The sequence below is a fragment of the Callorhinus ursinus genome, unplaced genomic scaffold (assembly GCF_003265705.2).
Source record: "Callorhinus ursinus isolate GAN/ISIS: 27379988/994484 unplaced genomic scaffold, GSC_fseal_2.0 scaffold28, whole genome shotgun sequence".
Taxonomy (NCBI): domain Eukaryota; kingdom Metazoa; phylum Chordata; class Mammalia; order Carnivora; family Otariidae; genus Callorhinus; species Callorhinus ursinus.
This window is the reverse complement of record NW_027397090.1, coordinates 17,472,851-17,496,541: the sequence shown is the minus strand read 5'-3', so window position 1 is coordinate 17,496,541 and position 23,691 is coordinate 17,472,851. Positions and strand designations below refer to the sequence as shown.

General features: G+C 42.1%; 1 long non-coding RNA gene across 1 annotated transcript; it reads left to right on the top strand.

Moving 5' to 3' along the window:
• The first annotated feature begins 22,190 nt into the window (after nt 1–22,190).
• On the top strand, nt 22,191–23,333 carry LOC141370218 (uncharacterized). Its single transcript, XR_012374085.1, has 3 exons — nt 22,191–22,258; nt 22,753–22,902; nt 23,157–23,333. It is a non-coding gene; the product is annotated as an uncharacterized lncRNA (long non-coding RNA).
• The last annotated feature ends 358 nt before the right edge of the window (nt 23,334–23,691 follow it).

Sequence of the window (23,691 nt, the reverse complement as noted above, 5' to 3'; positions counted from 1 at the left end):
AATGAAGAGGAGGATCAATCCAATTCAGGAAGGCTTTATTGAACATGGCTGCTGTGTGCCCAGCACTGGAGTAGACATTGAGCATGAACGCTTAAAATTATTCATGCAAACAATGCCTCTTTCTAGAAACAGCATTAAGTGATTCACAGAAGATTCTTCTATTTCAATGAATCTATTCATCTATAAAGAAATACTTCATACAAGACCCAACAGCCAAGATGATTGTTTTTCTCCAGATTGTTGAATTGCAACATCATTTCTTCTGTTTACCATTCAGGGCACTTAGGCCATTCAATGTGCCTGTGTGAGCTCTTCCCAAGATATAAACAGATTTTTGAAATGTAGATAATTAATGTTTGATGGAGCTCATCCTTATTGCCTATTAGAGAACTCAAATAGGTTAATCTGGATTCTTCTTCTTGGGGATCCAAAGCGATTGTCTTTCAATAAGCCCTGTGCTTTTTTTTTTTTTTTAATTTGAGAGAGAGAGAGCATGTGGGAGAGGGGGAGAAGGGCTGACTCCCTGTTGAGTGGCAGGGCTCGATTTCAGGACCCTGAGATCATGACCTGAGCCGAAGTCAAGCACTTAGCCGACTGAGCCACCCAGGCGCCCCTAAGCCCTGTGCTTATAAGAGCTGCTTGAATCAGTCTCCAGGTTTGTGGCCCTGCCTCCTTCTGCCCTTGCTGAGCTACTGGTGTACACAGGAGGAAAGTTGCAATCATGAGAAGATTTTTTTCATTTCATTTTAATCTGTCATCTTTGCTGAACGATGGCATAATTTTGACTTAATCTTGGAAGTTGTATCACATTCAATTTTCACCTTATTAGGAAGATTCTGTCCGTGTGCACAACTGTGGAAGGGGTTTGGAGACCCCACATTAAAGCTGCTATTGACATGAAATGTCTAAAATCCCTTGGCAGTGTTTACAAAGGCCAGGAGGGGGCAGAGGCAGAGGGCCCCTCACCAGTGAGCCATTAAAATAGAAATGCTGGGTGGATTTGACAAATTGAAAATCATATCGTTCACCATATTAACAGATTAAAAAGAAAAACAATACAATCATGTCAATAAATACAGAAAAAGCATTTGGCAATAGAAGAAATTGAACAGACCTCTGACCAGACTGACCAAACAAAAAAATATTGAAGTCATGAGTTTATAATGTCAGGAACCAAAGAGAGGAGATCATTACAGATCCTACAGGCACAAAATATAAAATAAGGAAGTATATGGAAAACTTCTGCTAATAAATGTGACAATTTAAGTTAAATGGAAAAAAATCCCTGAAAGACACAAACTACTGAAACTCATTTTAGAAGAAACAGATAACTGGAATAATGCTCTATCTAGGAAAGAACTGAAAATTGGATTCATAGTTCAAATCTCACACAAAGAAAGTACCAGCCCTGGATGGCTTCATTAGTGAATTCTACCAAACATTTGCGGCAATAACAATATCAATTCTACATAAACACTTTCAAAAAATAGCAGACGAGGGGAAATTTTCCAACTCATTTTATGAGGTTAGCATTACCCTATACCAAAACCAGACAAAGACGTTATGAAGAAGAAAACTAAAGGCCAAATTCCCTCATGATCACAGATGAAAAATGCTCTTAAAAAACCTAACAAAATGAATCTAGGAATATAAAAAACAGGATAATGCACCCTGACAAAGATAAGGGTGTCTGTTCCCACCACTTAAAATCCATACTGCGCTGAAGATTCTAGCTAGTGAAATATGGCAAGAAAAAGAAATTAAACACATACCAATTGGAAAAGAAGTAAAACTGTCTTTATTTAGAAAGAACATGACCGTCTTTGGAGAAAATCTTAAGTATAGGGAAAAAAGCCTCTAGAATAAGTAAGTGAGTTTAGTAAGATGATAGCACACAAGGACAATATACAGAAAAATCAGTTCTCCAGCTTGGACTCTAATCCAGACAAGATAGGATAAGCTCCTTTCTCCCTGCTTCTCCCCACTGAGAACAACTTAAAAACCTGTAAATAACAGAAGGGGAAACCAAGAGACTTCTGAAATATGGTAAAAAGGAGACAGGTTGGTTTGGGACCCTAGGACTGGGAGAACAAAACAACAACATAGTGTCTCGTGACCCCCTTCCTCACGCGGGCTGAGCATTCCTCAACCCTCAACCTGTAACACAGGGCAGCCCATGTAGACCCCTTCTTCCTCTGGACTGAATGGGATTCCCACCTAGAACACCGGGTGAGTCCAGCAGCACCAGCAAGGGGGATTAATCAGCAGCCCACCCTTAAAAATGGCTAAGGAATGTTCTTGAAACAGGAAGGAGATGATAAAAGAAGGAAGATTGGGAGATTAGGAAGGAAGAAAGGAAACAGAAATAGGAGAAAAAAATGGCTACATAAATAGGCTCTTCTCATGAGTTTTATAAATTATATTGATGACCAAAACAAAAATTGTAACACCATCTGATATTGTAGGCAATCAAACTTAAATGCAGGGAAGCTGAAAAGACTTAAATGAAAGTAAGGTATCCATACTTCACCTGAGATAGCAAAATGGTGAAACCAGAAGACCGCAGTAAGTTGTATACGTGTATTTTAATACCCAGAGCCAACTATACAGAGAATAAGAGAATGAGACAAGAAATACACTCAAACACCCTATAAACAAATCCATGTGAAATCCTGAAAACATTTAAGTAACCTATAGGAAGGCATGAAAAAAGAAAAAAAAAAGAGGAAATAAATAGGAAAGAAACTATAAGATGGCAGACGTAATCCTGAGTATAGAAAAATGGCCTTTTAATATAAATGGGCTAAACATACCGCAAAAAAGGCAGGAATTAACTGAGTGAATTAAAAAAAAACAAAACCCACTACAAACTGTTCACAAGACACCCATCTCAAATTCAACACCGGTAGGTTGCAAGTAAAAGGATGGAACATGACATACCATGGAAACATATTTTTAATAATCTTTTATTGTTATGTTAATCACCATACATTACATCATTAGTTCTTGATGTAGTGTTCCATGATTCATTGTTTGTGCATAGCACCCAGTGCTCCACGCAGAATGTGCCCCCTTTAATACCCATCACCAGGCTAACCCATCCCCCCACCCCCCTCCCCTCTAGAACCCTCAGTGTGTTTTTCAGAGTCCATCGTCTCTAATGGTTCGTCTCCCCCTACCATGGAAACACTTTTTAAAAGGCATGGGTGATTATGTAAATATCAGATTAAGTAGACTTCAGGGAATAGAAAATCACTAGAGATGAAGAGGAATATCACATAATAATTAAAGGATTTATCCACTAAGAAGACATAGCAATCCTAAGTGTGCACTCACCAAACAATATAGCTTCCAAATATATGATGCCAAAACAACAGAGTTGGAAATCTTAAATTATACTAGGGGACTTCAGTGTCCCCCCTCAGCAACTGATAGAACTACCAAAGAAAAATCAGCAAGGATATAGAAAAATAATAAGACTGACAGGATGTAATTGACATACATGGAATGCTGCATCCAACAGCAGCAGAATACACATCTTTTTTTTTTTTTTTCATTTGCGCATGGAACATTCACCAAGACCACATTCTGGGTCATAAAACAAGCTTCGGCAAATGTAGAATAATTATGATCATACAGAATATGTCCTCTGAACATAATCGAATTAAACTAGAAATCAATAACAGAAAGAAAACAGGAGAATCTCGGAACACGTGGAAATTAAACAACACACTTCTACATAAACCATTGGTCAAAGAAGAGGCTCAAAGGATATTAAAACTAAATGAAAGTGAAAATAAAACATTTCACAATATGTGGGCTGGAGCTTTAGAGAGGAAAATTTATTATAGTAAATGCTTATGTTAGAAAAGAGGAAAGGTTTTAAATCAATGGTCAAGTTTCCTAATTCAGGAAACTAGATAAAGAAGAACAAAATAAAGTCAAAGCAAGCACAAAGAAATAATAGAGAAAGAAAAGAATAGAAATCAATAGAAAAGAAAAGAATAGAAATCAGTAATTGAAAATAGGAAAACAATAGAAACAGCTTCTTTGAAAAGATTGATGAAATTGACAAACCTCAAGCAAAACTGACAAGCAAGAACACGAAGGAGAAACAACAGAAGTGGAATGGAGAAATTCACTATAGATCCTTATCTCAGGGTCTGTCTGGGATATTATCACAAAAATACCATAGACTGGGTGGCTTATAGGCAGCAAACGCTTATTTCTCGCAGTTCTGGAGGCTGAGAAGTCCAAACCAAGGTGGTGCCAGCAGATTCAGTGTCAGAGTGCTGTCTTCTTACTGTGCCCTCACAAGGCAGAAGGGCAAGGGGGCAATCTGGGGTGTCTTTAAGGGCACCGTTCCCATGCATGAGGGCTCCACCCTCATGACCTAATCACCTCCCAAAGGCCCCACCTCCTAACGCCATCACATTGTGGGAGAGGATTTCAACATATGAATTTCGGGGGGGACACAGATATTCAGTTCCTTACAATCCTGCTGACTTTAGAAGGGCAAGGGAATGCTACTAACAACTCATATGTCAAAATTGACAACTTACATGAAATGGACCAATTCCCTGAATAGTACAAGCTACCACAATTCATCCAATATGAAATAGGTAATTTAGTTTTATAACTATGAAGGAAATTGAATTTATAATTTAAAATGTCCTGAAAAAAGGAGTCTTCAGGCCCAGCTGTTTTAGCTGGAGAATTCTACTAAACATTGTACAAACCAATCCTACACGTTCTTTTCTAGAATACACAAGAGGAAACACTTTCCACCTCATTCTATGAGGCTAATATTATCCTGGTAACAACCGCAGACAAAGACGGTTCAGAAAAAAGAAAACCACAGACCAGGAATCCTCATGAATAGAGATGCAAAAATTCTTGACAAGTATTAGCAGACAGAATTTATCAATATATAGGTATTATACACCATAACCAAGTGGGATTTATTCTAGATACGCAAGCCTGGCTCAACATTTTAAAAAGTAATCAGTATAGGGTGCCTGGGTGGCTCAGTTGGTTAAGCAACTGCCTTTGGCTCAGGTCATGATCCTGGAGTCCCGAGATTGAGTCCCACATCAGGCTCCCTGCTCAGCAGGGAGTCTGCTTCTCCCTCTGACCTTCCCCCTCTCATGCTCTCTCTCTCTATCTCATTCTCTCTCTCAAATAAATAAATAAAATCTAAAAAAAAATAATCAGTATATAATCCACCATATTAACATGCTAGAGAAGAAAAATCATATGACCATATCAACTGATGTGGAAAAATCTTTAGACAAAATTTACCAGCCAATTGTGATAAAAACTCCTAGGAAACCAGGAATAGAGAGAAACTGCCTCAACTTGATAAAGAATGTGAACAAAACCCCTACTAACATTGTACTTAATGGTGAAAGACTGATACTTTCCCCTAAAATTGGGAACAAAGGAAGGGTGCCCAATCTCACCACTGCTCTTCAGCATAATGCTCAAAATTCTAGGCAGAACAATAAAGCAAGAAAAAGAAATAAAATGCGTACATATTACAAAGAAAGAAAACTATCCTAGTTGTGGATGACATGATGCTCTACATAGAAAATCCCAAGAAACCTCCCCCTCAAAAAAAAAGAGAGAAAAACCAACTAGAGTTAATAAGTAGGTTCGACAAGTTTGCATGATACAAGAGCACAAAACTCGACCATATTTCTATATACTAATAACAAACATGTGGAAACCAAACCCAGAAATGCAATAAAATTTATAATCAATCCAAAGAAAATGAATACTTGGGTATACATTCAACAAAATATGCAAAGGTTATACATGCTGAAAATTCCAAAAAACTGATTAAATAAATCAAACAACATAGATGAAAGGCATACTGTATTTACAAAATGGAGGACTCGTATAGTAAAAAATGTCAGTTATCTCTAAATCCATCTATAAATATGATAGGATTTTCATCAAAATCCCAGCAGTTGCTTTTAAGACATAGAGAACCTTATTCTAAAATTCATATGGAAAGGAAAAGGTCCTAGAATAACCCAAATGATCTTGAAAAGAAGAGCACAATGTTCGGGATCACTCTTTCCCAATGTTAAGATTTACCCAAGAGGTACAGGAATCAGGATGGTGTGGTGCTGCTGGAAGGATAAACATACGGATCAGTGGAACAGAACAGAGAACCCGGAAATAGATCTACAGAAATGTGCTCAATTAATTTTTGACAAAAAAACAAAAGCAATTTAATGGAGGAAAGACAGCCTTTTTCAGCCTATGGTGCTGGGATAACTGGACATCCACAGGCAAAATCTGAGCCACAGTCTATATCTCACATGTTACACAAAAGTTAACTCAAAATGGATCACTGACCTAACTGTAAAACTGCAAAATTTCTAGAAAAAAAAGAAGAGGAAATCTTTAGGATCTGGGACTAGACAAATAGATCTTACATTTGAAACCAGAAGCATGATCTGTAAAAGAGAAAAGCAATGTTTGACCTCATCAAAATTTAAAACTTTTCCCTTGTAAAAGTCCCTAATGAGAGTATGAAAAGACAAGCTACAGACTGGGTGAAGATATTTGCAAACCACATATCCAACAAAATGCTGGTATATAGAATGTATATAAAATTCTCAAAACTCAACAGTAAAAAGGAATCCAATTAGAAATTAGTAAAATATGTAAACAGACATTTCCCTTAAAAAGGAAATATAATTGCTAAATAAACACATGAGAAAATGTTCAACATCACTGTAAAGCATAATACAGCCATTCTGGAAAAAAATTTAGCAGTTTCTTAGAGCACTAAACATGCAATTACCATATAACCATCAATTGCACTCCTGTGCGTTTATCCTAGAGAAACAGTAACTTAGTATCACGCACAGAAATGTTTACATGATTATGTATAGCATCTTTATTCGCTTTAGCTAAAAACTGTAAATCCATATGTCTTTCAATGGGTGCATGGTTAAATAACTTTGGTCTATCCAAACCATGAGATAATATTCAGAAATAAAAAGGAATGAACTATTGATATGCATGGCTTGGATAAATCTCCAGGGAATTATGCTAAGTTGAAAAAGCCAAACTGTGCAGCCACTCTGGAAAACTGTTTCCTCACAAAGTTGACGATAGAACTACCCTACAGCCCAGCAATTGCCCTTCTAGGTATTTACCCAAAGGATACAAATATAGTGATTCAAAGGGGCACCTGCACCCCAATGTTTATAGCACTAATGTCCACAATAACCAAAATATGGAAAGAGCCTAGATGTCCATGGGCAGATGAATGGATAAAGAAGATGTGGTATATATACACAATGGAATATTACACAGCCATCAAAAAGAATGAACTCTTGCCATTTGCAACGACGTGGATGGAACTAGAGGGTATTATGCTAAGTGAAGTAAGTCAGTCAGAGAAAGACAAGTACCATGTGATTTCATTTATATGTGGAATTTGAGAAACAACACAGATAAACATACAGGAAGGGAAGGAAAAATTTAAAAAGATGAAAACAGAGAGGCAGGCAAACCATAAGAGACTCTTAACTCTAGGAAACAAACTGAGGGTTGCTGGAGGGGAGGGGGGTGGGGAGATGGGGGTAACTGGATGATGGGCATGAAGGAGGGCACGTGATGTGATGAGCCCTGGGTGTTATATGCAACTGATGAATCACTAAACTCTCCCTCTGAAACTAATAATACAGTATATGTTAACTAAATCAAATTTAAATTTAAAAAAAAGAAATCGTGTGCACTGTTGGTGGGAATGTAAATTGGCACAGCCACTGTGGAAAATAGTATGGAGTTTCCTCGGAAAATTAAAAATAGAACTACCATATGATGCAGACATTCCAGTTCTGAGAATATCTCTGAAGGAAATGAAATCACCATGCCAAAGACATATCTGCACCCCCATGTCCATAGCAGCACTATTTACAAGAGCCAAGATATGAACACAACCTAAGTGTCTTTGATGGAATAATGGATCAAGAACACACACACACACACACACACACACACACACACACACACGTTATTCAGAAAAAAAGGCCAATCCCCAAAGGTTATATACTATATGATTTCATTTAAATAATATTATTGAAATAAGGTTATGGAGATGGAGAAGAGATTCGTGGTTGCTGGGGGTGAGGGATGGGGGAGCAGAAGGGAGGTGGCTGTGGTTATAAAAGAGCAACCCGAATGCATCCTTGTGGTGATAAAATTGTGCTGTGCTTTCAGTGTGCTGATGGTTACACAAACCTACACATGTGATAAAATGGCATCAGACTAAATACACACAGATGTGCACACTTACAAGTGCACACACACACAACCAAGTGAATACAAGTAACACTGGAGAAATCCCAATAAGATCGGTAGGTCATATCAGTGTCAGTATCTTGGGTATGGTATCGTCCTCTGGTTTTCCAAGATGTCACCATTGGAGAAAACTGGGTAAAGGGTAGAAAGAATCTCTGTTGTATTTCTTACAATTGCATGTGTATCTACGATTATCTTGAAACAAAGAAATTAATTTTAAAAACCAACTGTTTTCCATTTTATTACCAATGAATGATTGGAAATTATACTGAATAATAATTATATTTACAATGACATCAAAATGTGAAATAAAAATGGATCTAACAAAAGTGCGCAAGGTCTGTACACTGAAAGCTACAAAACATTGCTGAGGAAGGTTTTTTAAAAATCTAAAAATTGGTCAGAAGATTCGATATTATTAGGGTGTCAATTTTTCCCAAATTGATGTACATATTCAATGGAATCCTTATCAAAATCCCAGAAAGCTCTTTTGTAGGAATGGCTATACCAATTCTGAAGTTTGTGTAGAAATAGGTCTAGCACAGCCAACACAATTTTGAAAAAAAAGGAACTGGATGACTTCCACTACCTGATTTTAAGACTTACTATAGTAATCACGACAGTGGGGGATTGTCATAAAGGATAGACACAGAAATGTGGGGAATAGAATAGAGACTCCAGAAATAGAGCCCTGGGGTCTGTGTATGTGTGGTTATTTCTTCAACATTACGAAGGCAGTTTAATGGGAAGATAATAACTTTTCCAGAAAATGCTGTAAAAACAAGTGGATATTCACAACAAATAAATGAACCTCAACACTTACATCATACATAAAAATTAACTCGAAATGGATCACAGACCTAAATTTAATAGTTAAAGCTACAAAACTAGAAGGAAATCTTCATGATCTCGGGATTGACAATGATCTTTAAAAACAGGATAGCGAGAAGCCTGGGTGGCTCAATCTGCCTTCGGCTCAGGCCATGATCCCAGGGTCCTGAGACTGAGTCCCACATCGGGCTCCCTGCTCAGCGGGGAGTCTGCTTCTCCCTCTGCCTGCCACTCCCCCTCCTTGGGCTCACTCTCTCTCTCTGACAAATAAATAAATAAAACCTTTAAAAAAAATAGGGTAGCAAAAGAATGGCCCATAAAATTAAAAAACTGAAAAATTGGACTCCAAAATTAAAAAACATTGCTTTTCAAAAGACAGTGTTAAATAAATGAAAGCAAGCCATAGCCTGGGAGAAAATATTTACAACACATAATTCTGACAAAAGACTTGCACACAAAATATATAAAGAGCGTTTCAATTCTAACTAGGAAGACAAAAAGTGAGCAAATGATACAGTTAAACATACACTTATATGACCTGTAAATTGCATTCCTAGGTATTTTCCTAAGAGACACATCATCAAAAAAGGCAAATAGCAAATAAAAAAATGAAAGATATTCAATATCATTAATTATTAGGAAAAGTAAGTTAAAAATATGAGAGATACCACTACACCACCCCTGAAATGGCTAAAAATTTAAAAAGACTGGCAATACAGAGGATTAGAGAAGATACGGATCAAGTGCAATCCACTCTCTTACACTAACAGCATAGGATGGTACAACAACTTTGGAAAATAGTTTGGCAGTTCCTTATGAAGTTAACCATACGCATATATATGATCTAATAATTGTATTCCTGGGTGTTTTCCTCAGATAAATGGAAATATGAGTTTAGACAAAGACTTAAATGTAAATATTCATATCAGCTTTTTCATAATGGTCCAAAACTAGACACAACCCAAGTGTCCATCAACCACTGAACGGTAAGCACCTGGTGGAATACCTGTGTGCTGGAAAAGAACAGGTATGCTTCCACACGGCAGCAGGAATGATCTCAGAATAATTACTTGGTGTGAAAGATGTCAGACACAAGAGAATACATACTGCCCGAGTCCGTTTACATGGAATTCTAGAGCAAAATTGTAGCACTAGAAAGCAGATCAGGAGTTGTGATAGGGGGCCAGAGAATGGGAGAGGAGACTGGCAGTAAAGGCTTGCGCTGGTAATGTGCTATATTGTAATTGTGGCCATGTGTCACACCATTGTGTACGATTGTCAAAAATCATTAAATAGTACACTTGAAGTTGATTAATATGACTATATGTACCCTTTACCTCGGTAAACCTGATATAATTAATGATCTCTAATTAAAGGCAGTGGAGTTAAGCGTCTGCCTTCGGCTCAGGTCATGATCTCAGGGTCTTGGGATGGAGCCCCGCGTCGGGCTCCCTGTTCAGCGGGGAGTCTGCTTTTCCCTCTATCTGCTGCTTCCGCCTGCTTGAGTTTGAGTCTCTCTCTGACAAATCAATAAATAAAATCTTTAAAAAAGAAAAATAAAGGCAGTAGAGCCACCAAGATGGTGAAGAATGATGGGAGGTCCAAATGAAGAAGGAAATCCAGAATCAACAGACACCCATAGGGCCCGAGGAAATGCACAAGGAAGACAAGAAGTCTACAGTCCTTCTGACCCAGGTGGACAAATACACACACGGTCAGTCCAACATGGTGATGCCATGTCAAAGCACGTGGCACACATGTGCACCACACTACCACAATTAGCAGTAGGATTTTTCAATTTATGGGTTTTTTTTTTAATATTTTATTTACTTATTTGAGGGCGGGGTAGGGGCAGAGGGAGAAGCAGACTCCCCGCTGAGCAGGGAGCCCAATGCAGGACTGGATCCCAGGACCTCGAGATCATGACCTGAGCCGAAGGCAGACGCTTAACTAGCTGAGCCACCCAGGTGTCCCCTTTTCAATTTAGGTTTTTTAACAACTTTGTTGAAGTATAATTTACATTCCAACAAAACACTTCTGTAAATTGGGTGGTTTGTAGTATATTTATTCAGGTGTACAACCATCACCATAATCCATTTTTTGAAAGTTCCATTACTCCAAAAATTTTCCTTATTGCTTTTTGCAGGCTGTTGTTGCTCCAAACCCCAGCCTTGGGCAACCACTGACCGCCTTTATAACTCAATATTTTGCCTTTTCTAGAAATTTCATATAAATGGGATCATATAATACAGAGTCTTTTGTATCTGGCTTTTTTTTCATTTTAGCCTAATGTTTTTGGGGTTCACCTATATTTTACGTTTCAGTATTTTGTGCATTCTTCTCATTGGACACTATTCCACTGAATACCACATTATCCACTGACCAGTTAATGGGCATTTGGATTTTTCCAGTTTGGGGCTATTTGAATAATGCTGCTCTGAAATTTTGGTGTAAGTCTTTGTGTAGACATATGCTTTCGTTTCTCTCATGTCAGTATCCAGGAGTGCAATGGCCAAGTGCACTGGGGAGTCTTTAACTTTTTTAAAGAAGCTGACAGAATGGTTTTTAAAGCGGCTGCACCTTATCACATTCCCACCATCGCTGTATGAGGTCCCAGGCTCTCCAGTTCTTCAATCATAATCATTCTGGTCAATAGGTAGGGGCATCTCGCTATAGTTTTAATGGGCACTTAAAAGCGAGGCATTTTCCCCGTGCTTATGAGCGTGTTATCTTTGGTGAACCATCTATTCAATTCTTGGGCCCATGCTTTTATTGGGTTGTTTCTCCCCTTCATTCTAGTTGTAAGAGTTCTTCTATGAATTCTGAATACATGTCCTTTATCAATGCATGATTCACTACTATTTTCTTCCTATCCATGGCTTGTCTTTTCATTTCTTCCTATAGGGTCTCTATAAAAGCAAACTTTTAAAATTTTGATGAATTCTGATGACATTTTTTTCCTCTTTTGAATTCTGCTATTGATGTCATATCTAATAAAATGTTTGCCTAACCTGAGATCACAAAGATTTTCTTCTATGCTTTTCTGTATAAGTGTTATAGTTTTAGCTCTTTACATTCAGTTAATTTTTGTGTGTGGTGTGAGGTCAGGGTCTAATTTAAATCTTTTGCATATGAACATTTCATTGGTTCAGCAACATTTGTAGAAAAGATGATTCTGGGGCACCTGGGTGGCTCAGGTGGTCAAGCGTCTGCCTTTAGCTCAAGTCAGGATCTCAGGGTCCTGGGATCTAGTCCCACATTGGGCTCCCTGCTCAGCAGGGAGTCTGCTTCTCCCTCTGCCCCTCACCCTGTTTGTGCTCTCACTTTCTCTCTCTCAAATAAATAAATAAGATATTTTTTAAAAAAAAGAAGACATCCTTTCTCTCACGAAATTCCCATGTCATTTGTGTTGGAAGTCAATAGACCACAGGTTATGTGGATCTGTTTCTGAACACTGTCTCGTTCCATTGATCTATAATATGTCTACTGTTACGCCAATACCACGCTATCTGGATCACTGTAGCTTTAAGTAAGTTTTGAAATCAAGTAATGGAAGTCCTCCAACTTTGTCCTTTTTAAATATTGTTTTGGTATTCAAGAGTCTTTGCATTTTCATATAAATTTCAGAATCAGAATGCCAATTTCCCTGTAAAAAAAATAAGCCTGCTGGTATTTTGGTAGAGATTGCATTGAATCAATAGCTCAATTTGAGAAGACCAGAGTTCTTAACATGAGTCTTTCAATCCATGGAACCAATATACCTCTCCACTTATTTAGGACTTAATTTTCTCTCAGCAAAGTTCTGTAGTTTCCAGTGTGCTTGTCTTGCACTTACGTTGTTAAATTTATTCCCGAATATTTTATTCTTGCTGATGCTATTGTGGCTAGACTTGATTCCTTAGCTTCATTTTTGGATTGTTTGTGGCTAATACACAGAAATGCAACCGATTTTGTATATTGATTTTATATCCTGAAACCTTGGTAAACTCACTTATTAGTTTTAGACCTAGTAACATTTCTTAGGACTTTCTATAGAAACTGTAATGTTTTCTGTCAATAAAGATAGTTTTACTTCTTTCTACCCAATATGTGTACTGTTAATATTTTTCTCACCTTATTACAGGGGTTAGGTCTTGAACTCATTCACAGTGTAATCTTTCATAACTGTCTCTTGTTAACTGTAGGATTTTTATAGACACCCTTTATGAGTTACTGGGAATCCCCTTTCGTTTCTAGCTATTTGAAAATTTTTACCATGAATGAATTTTTTATTTTGTTAAGTGTTTTGTGTCTACTGAAATGATCATATGGTATTTACCCTTTATCTCTTAATGTAGTAGTTTATATTAATTGATTTTCAGTTGCTAAACCAACCTTGTATTCTTACAAGCTCATACACCACTTTGCCAATTGAATTTCCTTACTTGATATAGGTCAACTTAAATTGTCTCTTTCCTCGTGAACCAGTTTTGACTATGTCTTTTTAGGAATTTGTCCATTTCTTTCTGGTCATTGGGTTTGTTTGCATACAAGTGTTTATTGTATAGTTCCATAGTCTTTTAAATTTCTTTAGAGTCTGTAGTGACGTTTCCTTTACTACTTTTGATTTTGGAATTGATATCTTCTCTCTTTTCTTCTTATTCAGTCTACCTGATGGTTTGTCATTTTGCTGATCTTTTCCAGAATAAATTTGTTTTATTGATTTTCTGTATTGACCTATTATTGTTTTTGTTGATACTTGACCTGATCTATATTATTTCCTTTTTTCTGATTAATAACACTTGATTTATTCTTCTTTTTCTGGCTTCTTGATGGAGAAGCTTAAATTATTATTTTTAGAAGCATTCTTCTTTTTAGATGTAAGAGTTTAACCTATAAGTTTCTCTGTAAACACTGCTTCACTATATCCTATAAATTTCCACATGTTGTGCTCTCTTTTTTATTCAGTTCAAGATATTTTTAATTTTGTCTGTGATTTCTTCTTTGATCCATCAATCATTCAGAAGATATAGTGTAGCTTTCAAATATTAAGTACTTTTTCACATTTATTTTTATTGCTGATTGCTAATTTAATTCTATTTTGGTCATATAACATACTTTATGTAATTTTAATCCTTTTAAATTCAGTGATGGTTGTGTGGTGTGCTAAAAACTGCCCCCCCCCCCGAAAGATACTCATGCCCTAATCCCTGAAACCTATAAACGTTACCTTATATGGACATAGAGTCTTGGTAGAAGTGATTCAGTTAAGGACCTGAGGTTCTCCTGGACAATGCAATCACAGGGGTCCTTATGAAATGATGGCAGAGGGAGATTCCACACACAGAAGAAGAGGGGATGATGGGAGCAGATGCAGAGACCCCAGGGGTGCAGCCCCCAACCGAGGCATCCGGCAGCCAGCAGAAGCTGGAAGTCGTAAGGGATGGATTCTTCCCTTGAGCCTCTGGAGGAAATGTGACCTGCCAACATTCTCACTTCAGCCCAAAATAATGACTTCAGAATTCGGGCCCCCAGATCTCCCCTCCAGCAATCCTCAGTTTGTTTCCTAGAGTTAAGAGTCTTTTATGGTTTGTCTCCCTCTCTGTTTTCCTCTTATTTTATTTTTCCTTCCCTTCCCCTATGATCCTCTGACTTGTTTCTTAAATTCTACATATGAGAGAAATCATATGGTATTTGTCTTTCTCTGACTGACTGACTTCACTCAGCATAATACCCTCTAGTTCCATCCACATCGTTGCAAATGGCAAAACTTCATTCTTTTTGATGGCTAATATTCCAGTGTATATATATATATACACCACATCTTCTTTAAAGACCCTTCCTGGAGGCCCCAATCACCAGGATGCTCTGCTCTTATTGCCTGGGGCCTGGTGACACCGCACGCTGAGCGCACTGGGGGCTGGGAAGTGCAGTCTTGACTCAAGACGCTCATGTTTCTGACTAAAAGTTGGGAGTCTACAGCCGAAGAAGAAATGGACAGAGATTGGTGGACTTCTCTCAGTCTGTCGCACTCAGGATGATAGAAATTTTTAAAACTTAACTAAGCACCTAAAAAGCATGGCTTTTCATTTGAGTGTGCACACTGGGCCGTCACAGGTGAGCCACACCGACACGGTGCAGGCACTATCTGGTGCCTAGTGAATAGTTGTGGAAAGACTGAATGAACCCAAATAAACCATCAGCCTGAGAGAAGGCTGGTTCCCTGTGTTTACTATACTCCATGACAATGATAACAACCCATTATTTTCCTATACTGAGTTCATCAACAAATAGAAAAGATTGACTTGCCTCTGACATTCTATAGGAGCTTGTGTGATGCTGCCATGTTATATTTGGTTGAAAACCTCCAGGCCCACTGATCAGTGCCAAGTGGAAAAACTGGAGAGACCAGATCGAGAAACCGTGAGAAGTCTTTGTTTGGCTCACGTTTACCTACAAAGCCTCCCCCAGAGCAGAAACTGTGATAAAAGTAAGCACAAACTTACCAGCCATTGTTATTTGAACTCGAACCAGAAGCCATAGTTCAATGTCTGGCATTTTTCAAAGAGGTCGAAGCAGCTCTGTTTAAAAGAGCTCCCTGCTGTGGGATAAATAAATTTTTTTATTACAGAGACTCAGCAATGAGCCTGACAGCGAACTTCTCCATGAGCCGAGCACTCCAAAACCTGGAGAGGCGGGAATATTCTGTCTGCCACAGCACACAAAATACTCCTGAGAGAAAGGGACGGTCCTTGAGCCACCGTAAAGCTGTGAGGATGTAGGGGGTTACCTTCGACGCTCTTAAAATCCTTCTCTTTGAAGGGGAGGGGAGAGATGAAGTTAAGAGGAGAGAGACTGGACAGGGAAGGTATTTTGTCTAACCCACAGAGGCCTAAGTTAGAATTCGCATGTGCCTCTGCAACTTTTCTTTACACTTGCCATAGAGATCAAAGTAAAGACGCTTTATTTGTTTTGAAACTTGTCTATTAAAAAGGAATAGTATTAGGAGCCCATAATCTAGAGGTGGCAAGAAAGGCAGTAAGCAAGGAAGTAGGTAGACCCTTTCAGGTGGTACTTTTGTTGGAGGCTAGGAGGAAGAGTAATTAGTGGGGCGGCCAACTCTGGGGAAATGACCTTCCATCAGAGACCTGATGGATGAGAATAAGTTGGCCATGCAGAGTGAGTGTAAAGGGGTAGGGAGGGGATGGGGGGATTTCCAGGCAGAGGGGTGAGCACCGCAGAGGGTCCTGGGACCAAGGAGAGCCCTGCATGGTAGGTGGCTGGGGGGGGGGGGGGCCCCACCCGGGCCCCGGGGAGTGGAACCTGTGGCCAGGGGGGAGGGGGGGGGGGGGGGTTGGGGCCCCCTTGAGGACAGACTTGCTGGCCATGGGCGGGAATCTGAGTTGCATGCTAGGTGTGAGGGCAATGCTGGGGAGAGCGGGGCATTAACGTCTACACTGCAGACACCGTCTACACTGCAGACACTGCCCATGGTTACTGGCTGCAGAATGAGCTCCAAGAGGGTAAAGCCGTTGCAGTAGTTTGGGACCAGAGATGATGATGGCTTTGATGAGCAGCTGCAAGATGGAAAGATGTAGAAAGGACTGAAATGCATCCTGGAGGAAGGCCCAGATGATTTGGCTGCGGAAATCAAATTTTGTGGGGTAGAATCCCCACTTAAGGCTCGATTTGTTATTCTGTCTGATAGCTGGGAGCCCCTTTGTGAAACAGCATCATAGAAGGAAGGAGAGAGATCCCACAGGCACGGTGTCCAAGTTAGGGGGGGATTGGCATTAGCGTTCGGAGCCATACCCTTCTCCTAGCCAGATGAGGTAAAATGATCATTTAATAAGTATGGTTTATCATGATTTGGTAACACCTTACAGAAAATGACCAGAACTCAGTAGTACTGTTTGCAGACACAGGAGTCCAGGTGTTGTCTGACAACTGTGTGTGTGTGACCTTCAGGGCCCTCCGGAACATGGGGTCTCTGGCGAGCATCTCCCACCCGCGTCCAGCGACCACATTGGCAGATGCCAGAAAAGGCAGGAGGGAGGTGGACAGATCCATCTGGTCTGCTCATACGTTTGCCCCTCGAGTGGCAAATACAGAGTGTGCCTTGTGAATTCTGAAAAAATGAGAACAGTCACAAATATCTCCTGAACACCAATGATTTGTTTACCACAAATAGTCTCCTTGGACTCGGGGACATAAATATAAGCAGCTTATGGTGTCACGAAGGGCGAAGGCCAAGTCTTGAAGTGATAGGACTACCTTCCCTGCTGCACGTGAAAATTACACTCTTTACATATGAGTCACACCTACTTTGTACACAAAAGAAAGCTGACACCTGCTCTAAACTGAATATTTGTGTCCCTCCAAAATTACACATTGAAACCTAACCTCCAGGGTGAAGGTCTTAGGAGGTAAGGCCCGTGAGAGGTGGTCATGAGGGATGAGCGCCCTCGGGAAAGGACCCCAGAGAGCTCCCTCGCCCTTTCCACCATGGAAGGACACTGGGAGAAGGGAGCAGTCTGTGAGCCCAGAAGCCAGACCTCACCACACCCTGAATCTGCTGGCAACTTGAGCTTGGGCTTCCCAACCCCCAGCACTGGAAGAAATACATTTCTGTTGTTTATAAGCCGCCCAGTCTGTGCTTATTTTTTAGAGCTGCCTGAACAGACCAAGAGCAATCAGGAGGAGCAGAGGAAAAGCTAATTGTGTGGTTCCAGCTGAACTCAGAGGCTTAAGGAAAGGAAGAACCCCACAGGCTGGAGGGGTCTTGGTCACCTCCAAGGAGGAGGAAGGTGTTGAAAGGGACACTGAGTTGGATGGCATGTGTCTAACTCTGAAAGGAAGTGGATGACGGTCTTTTTTCAAAGAAAGGAAAAATGTTATTAAGCAGAAATGTGTGAAGATAAACACAAAGGAGGTTGCTTAGCCTACGGTAGCCTTCAGCCAGAAACTTCACCCGGATCCTTCCCATTTAAGTCCCAGTCTCCCCTATAGAAGAGAGAAGTCCAGACTCCTTTGTTCCTCTGGCAGAATCTGTCAGGCGTGGATGGCAGGGCATGTGTCCTGAGGACTGGCCGCATCCAGTAAGAAGACTGTCATGAGCTGAGATGTGTCCCTCTAGATTCGTATGTTGGAGTCCTGACCTCAGAATGTGACTGTCTTTGGAGAGAGGTTCTTTTTTTTTTTTTCAGCTTTATTGATAGAACTCACATATCACATCATGTGCATTTAAGGTCTACAATGTGCAAATTTGATACATTTATATATTGCAATATGATTCCCACCATAGCACTAACACCTCCATCATATCATATCATTACCATTTTTCTTCTTTTGTGCTGAGAACATTTAAGGCCTACTATCTTAACAACTTGGAAGCTTATAATGCCGTATTGTTAACTATAACCACAATGCTGTGCATTCGATCCCCAGAACGCATTCACCTTCTAGGTGGGACTTTGTGCGCTTAGACCCGTCTCCCCATTTCCCCCAGCCCCGACCCCTTGTGCCCATCATTCTACCCTTCATTTCCACCAGTTTGGCTTTCTTAGGTTCTACAGATGTTAGGAATGCCATGCAGTATCTCTCCTTCCCTGTCTGATGTATTTCTGATGCCTGCGACGGTCCATTCCCATGTGTATTGAGACATTATTCACAGGAGCCAAGATATGGAAACAACCCAAGTGCCTGTCAATGGATGAATGGAGAAAGCAGATGTAGTGTGCATATACAATGGCATGTTCGTCGGCCATAAAGTGAAGGAAATCCTGCCATTTGTGACATCACTTTACAGAGGTAACTGAGTTCAGATGAGGCCATGAGACCCTCATCCAATAGGACTGTGGTGTCCCTTATAAGAGGAAATTTGGATCCTTACAGAGGAGGATGGCATGAAGACTTAAGGAGAACACGGCCGTCTACCAGCCAAGGGGCGAGGCCTGCAACACACGGTCCCTCCCTCCTTCCCTCAGGAGGACCCAGCCCTGCCGGCAGCCTGACCTCAGACACCCAGCCTCCAGAGCTGGGAGACAAGACGTTCCTGTTGGTGAAGCCCCCCGGCCCGTGGCACTTTGCCAGGGCAGGGCGAGCACATTAATATGGCAAACAACACTTCGGAATCTTATTTTTCGAGACCATTCTGTACTCAGTGGGCAAGCCAACAGAATAATGGAGCGTTGCTCCTTCTTACTCTTCACCTTTATCAGAACTGTCCTCCAAGCATGGGTGAGCTGGATCTCCACGTCAGACCTCTGCAGATGTCCCCGGGAAGCACCCTGTGATGTCAGAAAACTTTGCCTGGACAAACAGCCAGCTTGCGTAGTAAAGAGACCCCGTCTGCCCCCCCACGTCATCCTCTCCCACCAGAGGAAAGAAGAGACTGGGGGAGAGGAAGCGACAGGCGGCCAGATCAAGTGCTTCTCATTAAACGCTCGCAACGGCCTCGTTCTGGGTTCGGCCCCTCAAACAACGGCGCTGTTTTCTCTACATGCGAGTTTCTAGGTGACCCACTGTCCTTCTTTCCTGGGGGTGCTTCTTAATCAATTGCTAGGGCCCGACACCCAAGTAGGAGCCTGTTGAGCCTGGGGTTAACAAATAATCATGTTTCAGCGGTGTTTAAAAATACTGTAGTCCCAGAAAATGATTCTTTGGGGAAGCATTCTGTCCTTTCAAGTCTGAGGACTCTGGACCCCTTATCAGGGCTCTTCTGTGTCTTGATGGTAAAGGACACAAGATTCTAGCTCCCCGGGGACAGCACGGCCCCAGGAGAGACCCTTTCACCAAAGTTGTCAGAGTTCCTGCGAGCCACCCGGGAATAATGATGTGAAACACACATATTCCTCTGACTGTGTTTATTCTCTTAAAGAAAAGACTGAGTGAGTTCTACTCCTCACTGCCACACAGAATCGAGCATTAAGCCTTTCAAGGGGTGGTTTGGGGAAGTCCAAACTGGGATGAGCAGATTAAAGAGCTGCCCCTGGCAAACTGCCCCAGGCAGGAGGACGCTGTGCCTCTGCAGGCAGGAACGGGGCTCGAGCCAGCGCAGCAGCAACCACGTGAGGGATGCACCCGACACCGTCCTTGGCAGTGTGGCTGGAAAAATCCACCACTGTCCTCCCCCCTGACGGGCCGCACAGGCTCCAGGTCTTGGGGGCAAGTTCAAACACTTGCTTCCCACTGAGGACATGTCGGATCCCCACATTGCCCAAAATCGCCCACTGGGTAATTAATGGTGCTCACAAGGATCATTTATGAGCTCGTTGTTCATGGCCATGCTTGACTGGCAAGAGCTCCTGGTCCGAGGAGCCAGGTATGGCTCTCCATGGCCCAGAACCCGACTGTTAGTGTGAGGCTGATCCAGACTTGCATCCTGGGAGGCTTCCTTTCCTAAATAAGGTTTCTCATATAAAAGGGAAGGGACTCCCATGAGCTGGAGAATTCTCTGGAATCGTGAGTCTGACACTAGGCTTCTTTCTGGCTTTCGTCCATCCAGATAAGTGAAGCTGGATGGGCTGTGCTCAGCAAGCAAGCTGGTGGGGGAGACAGACAGTGAGGCATGGGAGGTCCTAATCTTGCCCAGAGCCTGGGCGATCTGCTTAGGAGATGCTGGGAAATCAGGACACCTGTGTTCAAGACCTGTCTCTGGTTTTGAATCCTTCAGCACTGAATTTGCAATGTGTTCTTGGTGACATTGTTGAGACCCAAGTGCTGGGCTGGACAGGTCCCCATCCTGCAGGTTCTGACATCCTGTCTGTGGTCTGATCCTCGGCGGGGCCCCAGGATCGCTGCCGGACTGTCCCCTCCTCCCTGCCCATCCCTGAGCTGCACACCAGCCCCCGCCAGAGACACGCGCACGTGTCGTGAAGACTCACTGCCTTCTCTGTGAGGTTGAACGACTCTGACCTGGCAGTTTGGGAGCTGGCCTCCTCAGCAGGCTCAGGACTCTCCTCCTCAGTCTGGTCTGCTCCTCAGCTGTAACAGACTTTTTCATCCGGATGTAGTCTTGTAAAAAAAATAACGAATAACACGGTGTGGTGCACGTGTGCAGAAAACAAATGTGACCGACTTTATTTTCTGATTGATCTCATGATCAGTCAGTGATAACGGGGAACTCAAGTTCACCATTGAGCTTACCAATTACTGTTGGCTCTGCTTGACCCTCTCCTTTGGGCTTGGCCAGACTCTTCCTGGAGCATGCCCCGTGTGCCCAGGGCGCCTGGCTCTGAGAGAGGCCTGCGCTGCCAGGCCCCGTGGTGCTGGAGGGCTGCTGGCACAAGGACTCCCTGCTCACCCAGCGGTTTCTCCCCAGTCTCTCGGTTCTGCTGCTGATGCTGCACCAACAAGGTGCAGGGTCCCTCCTGGAGGTCCCGGTCTCGGCTCCGTGGGGGTGCGGGTCCCTCAGGTCTGTGTGCAATTGCCACTGGGTTCTGCTGGGCCGGCCACGCCTAAACCCCCTCTACCCAGGAACCTCGGCCACAGCCCCTGTTCCCCAGCTTCCACAGAAGGGGCACCTGGCCCAACATCAAGCTTAAGCTTTGCTTTCTGCCACTTTGGCTGTCTGTGGCTTCTCCTTGGAGGTGGAGGGGGTACCTTTGGGAGAAAGTCTCCTGCAAAGTCCCAAATAAAAACAGGGACAGGCCTGCTCTGCCTTCTGCTCCCCCTCACTGCATGTTGGGGTCTGCATCTGCTCACGGAAGGCTGAGAAAATCCTCACCTTGGCCTTGTCCCTCCCTGCAAACCTCTCGCTCTCCACCCCACCTCCCCTGCCCATCCTCTAGGCAGGAGAGCCCTCCTCCGCCCACTAGTGGGGACATCCCTGTGCAGAGTCTTAGGTCCCTCTCGGCAGGCGGGGAGGGCACTCAGATTCCACCTCCCCCCCCCCCCCCACACCCCCCCTCTGTGCTCTCAAGTTTGGGAATCCCCCCCCCCCCCCCCTTTTCCCACAAAGCTTGGCTTGTAAGACCATTTTGTCACCGAGCATTTCGAAAGTCTATTTTGTAAGTCAAAAGCTACAGGGTGCCTTTCTCTTTTCTCTCCGTGCAGAAATGTCTAAAGTTCCCCGGGTAACGGAAGGCTCTGGGTGAGGAGGGACAAGGTCACACCAGAACAGGTAAAGAGCATATGCGCCCTAACATTTCTTCAAAAATATGTTATCCTGTAACTTTAAAAAAGGATGCGGTTCTCCAGGAGCTTCAAAAGCCTGGCAGAGAGAAGAGCCAGAAGTTTTGTAGGTAAAGAGAAACTCTATTTCGTGTATTCACATACGCGGAGAGGAAATGCAGGATGGGGTCCCAGGACATTGTCTATGGCCTCTATATACTTGTGTTCTTTAAGAAAGAACAAATTTTGTGAAAATGTTTTTACCACTGTTGGCACTTTGTATTAGGTTTTCGCACCTTCTTTTCTTTTCTTACAACTTCTTTGCCGCTTCTTACAACTTTTCTTACAACAATTGTAATTATCCATACACCAAAGGGAAGAGGAAGCTAGTTCTCATGGCTGATAAAGGACAACGTTGTCTTTAACCGTCCTGGCTGGGAAAAAGGCTGGCTGCTCCCAAATCCTGAGGGCCCCAGCAACGCGTTCTGCTCTGTGTTACCCCAGACAGCCCAAGCTGCCCGTTGCCGGCTACCCCAGGGCCGTGGATTACCCACTCGGCTCGCTTTTCAAGACTGCATATCGGGAAGTGGGTCGAATTTCTCTGCACCTTGCTGCCCTCATCTGAAAAACCCTGCTCCCACGTAGGTGTCTCAGGTCAGTCAGAGACAATGCCTGTAAATATCTGCATATATTAGAGGGCAATAAATAGGAAATGCTATCATTAGCCCTATGAATTTTGTGGGGCAGGAAATTTCATCCTGACTCACAGAAACTGTGAGCTAATGTCTGTTGTGTTCAGCTGCTAAATTTGTAGTAATTTTCTTTTTGGTCACAGTAGAAACCAATCCACTGGGTTTCTCAAGTTCCATGCACTTCCAACTACTGTTGCTTCTTTTTTTAATGGACAGCAAGGGTGAAGACACTCATCAAATAGATCCCACACTCTACTAGGGAGAAGCTAACAGTGGTTATAGCGGCTTATGTGGCTCCTACCCTCCTAGCCTTCCTCTCTGTGATTACTGAAGGATGACGGACAGGACTTAGACTCCAACAATCCTTTACAGCTCGCATGGGGAGCCGAGAGATGGGAGGCGCTGCAGGAAGGGGCATTTCCTTGACTCAGATTACTCAGCATTGTCCTTCTGCTGGGCTATGAGCTCCAAGAAGAGATTAAATTTTATTTTTTCTCTTTTTCTTCTATTCTCAGTACTATGCCAAATGATTAAAAAGAATGTGATGGATGGATGAGTGGATGGATGATGGATGGATGGATGGATGGATGGACAAGTAGATGAATGGATGGATGACGGATGAATGGATGGATGGATGGATGATGGATGGATGGATGGGTGATGGTTGGATGGATGGATGGATGGATGGACGAGTAGATGAAGGGATGGATGACGGATGAATGGATGGATGGATGGATGATGGTTGGATGGA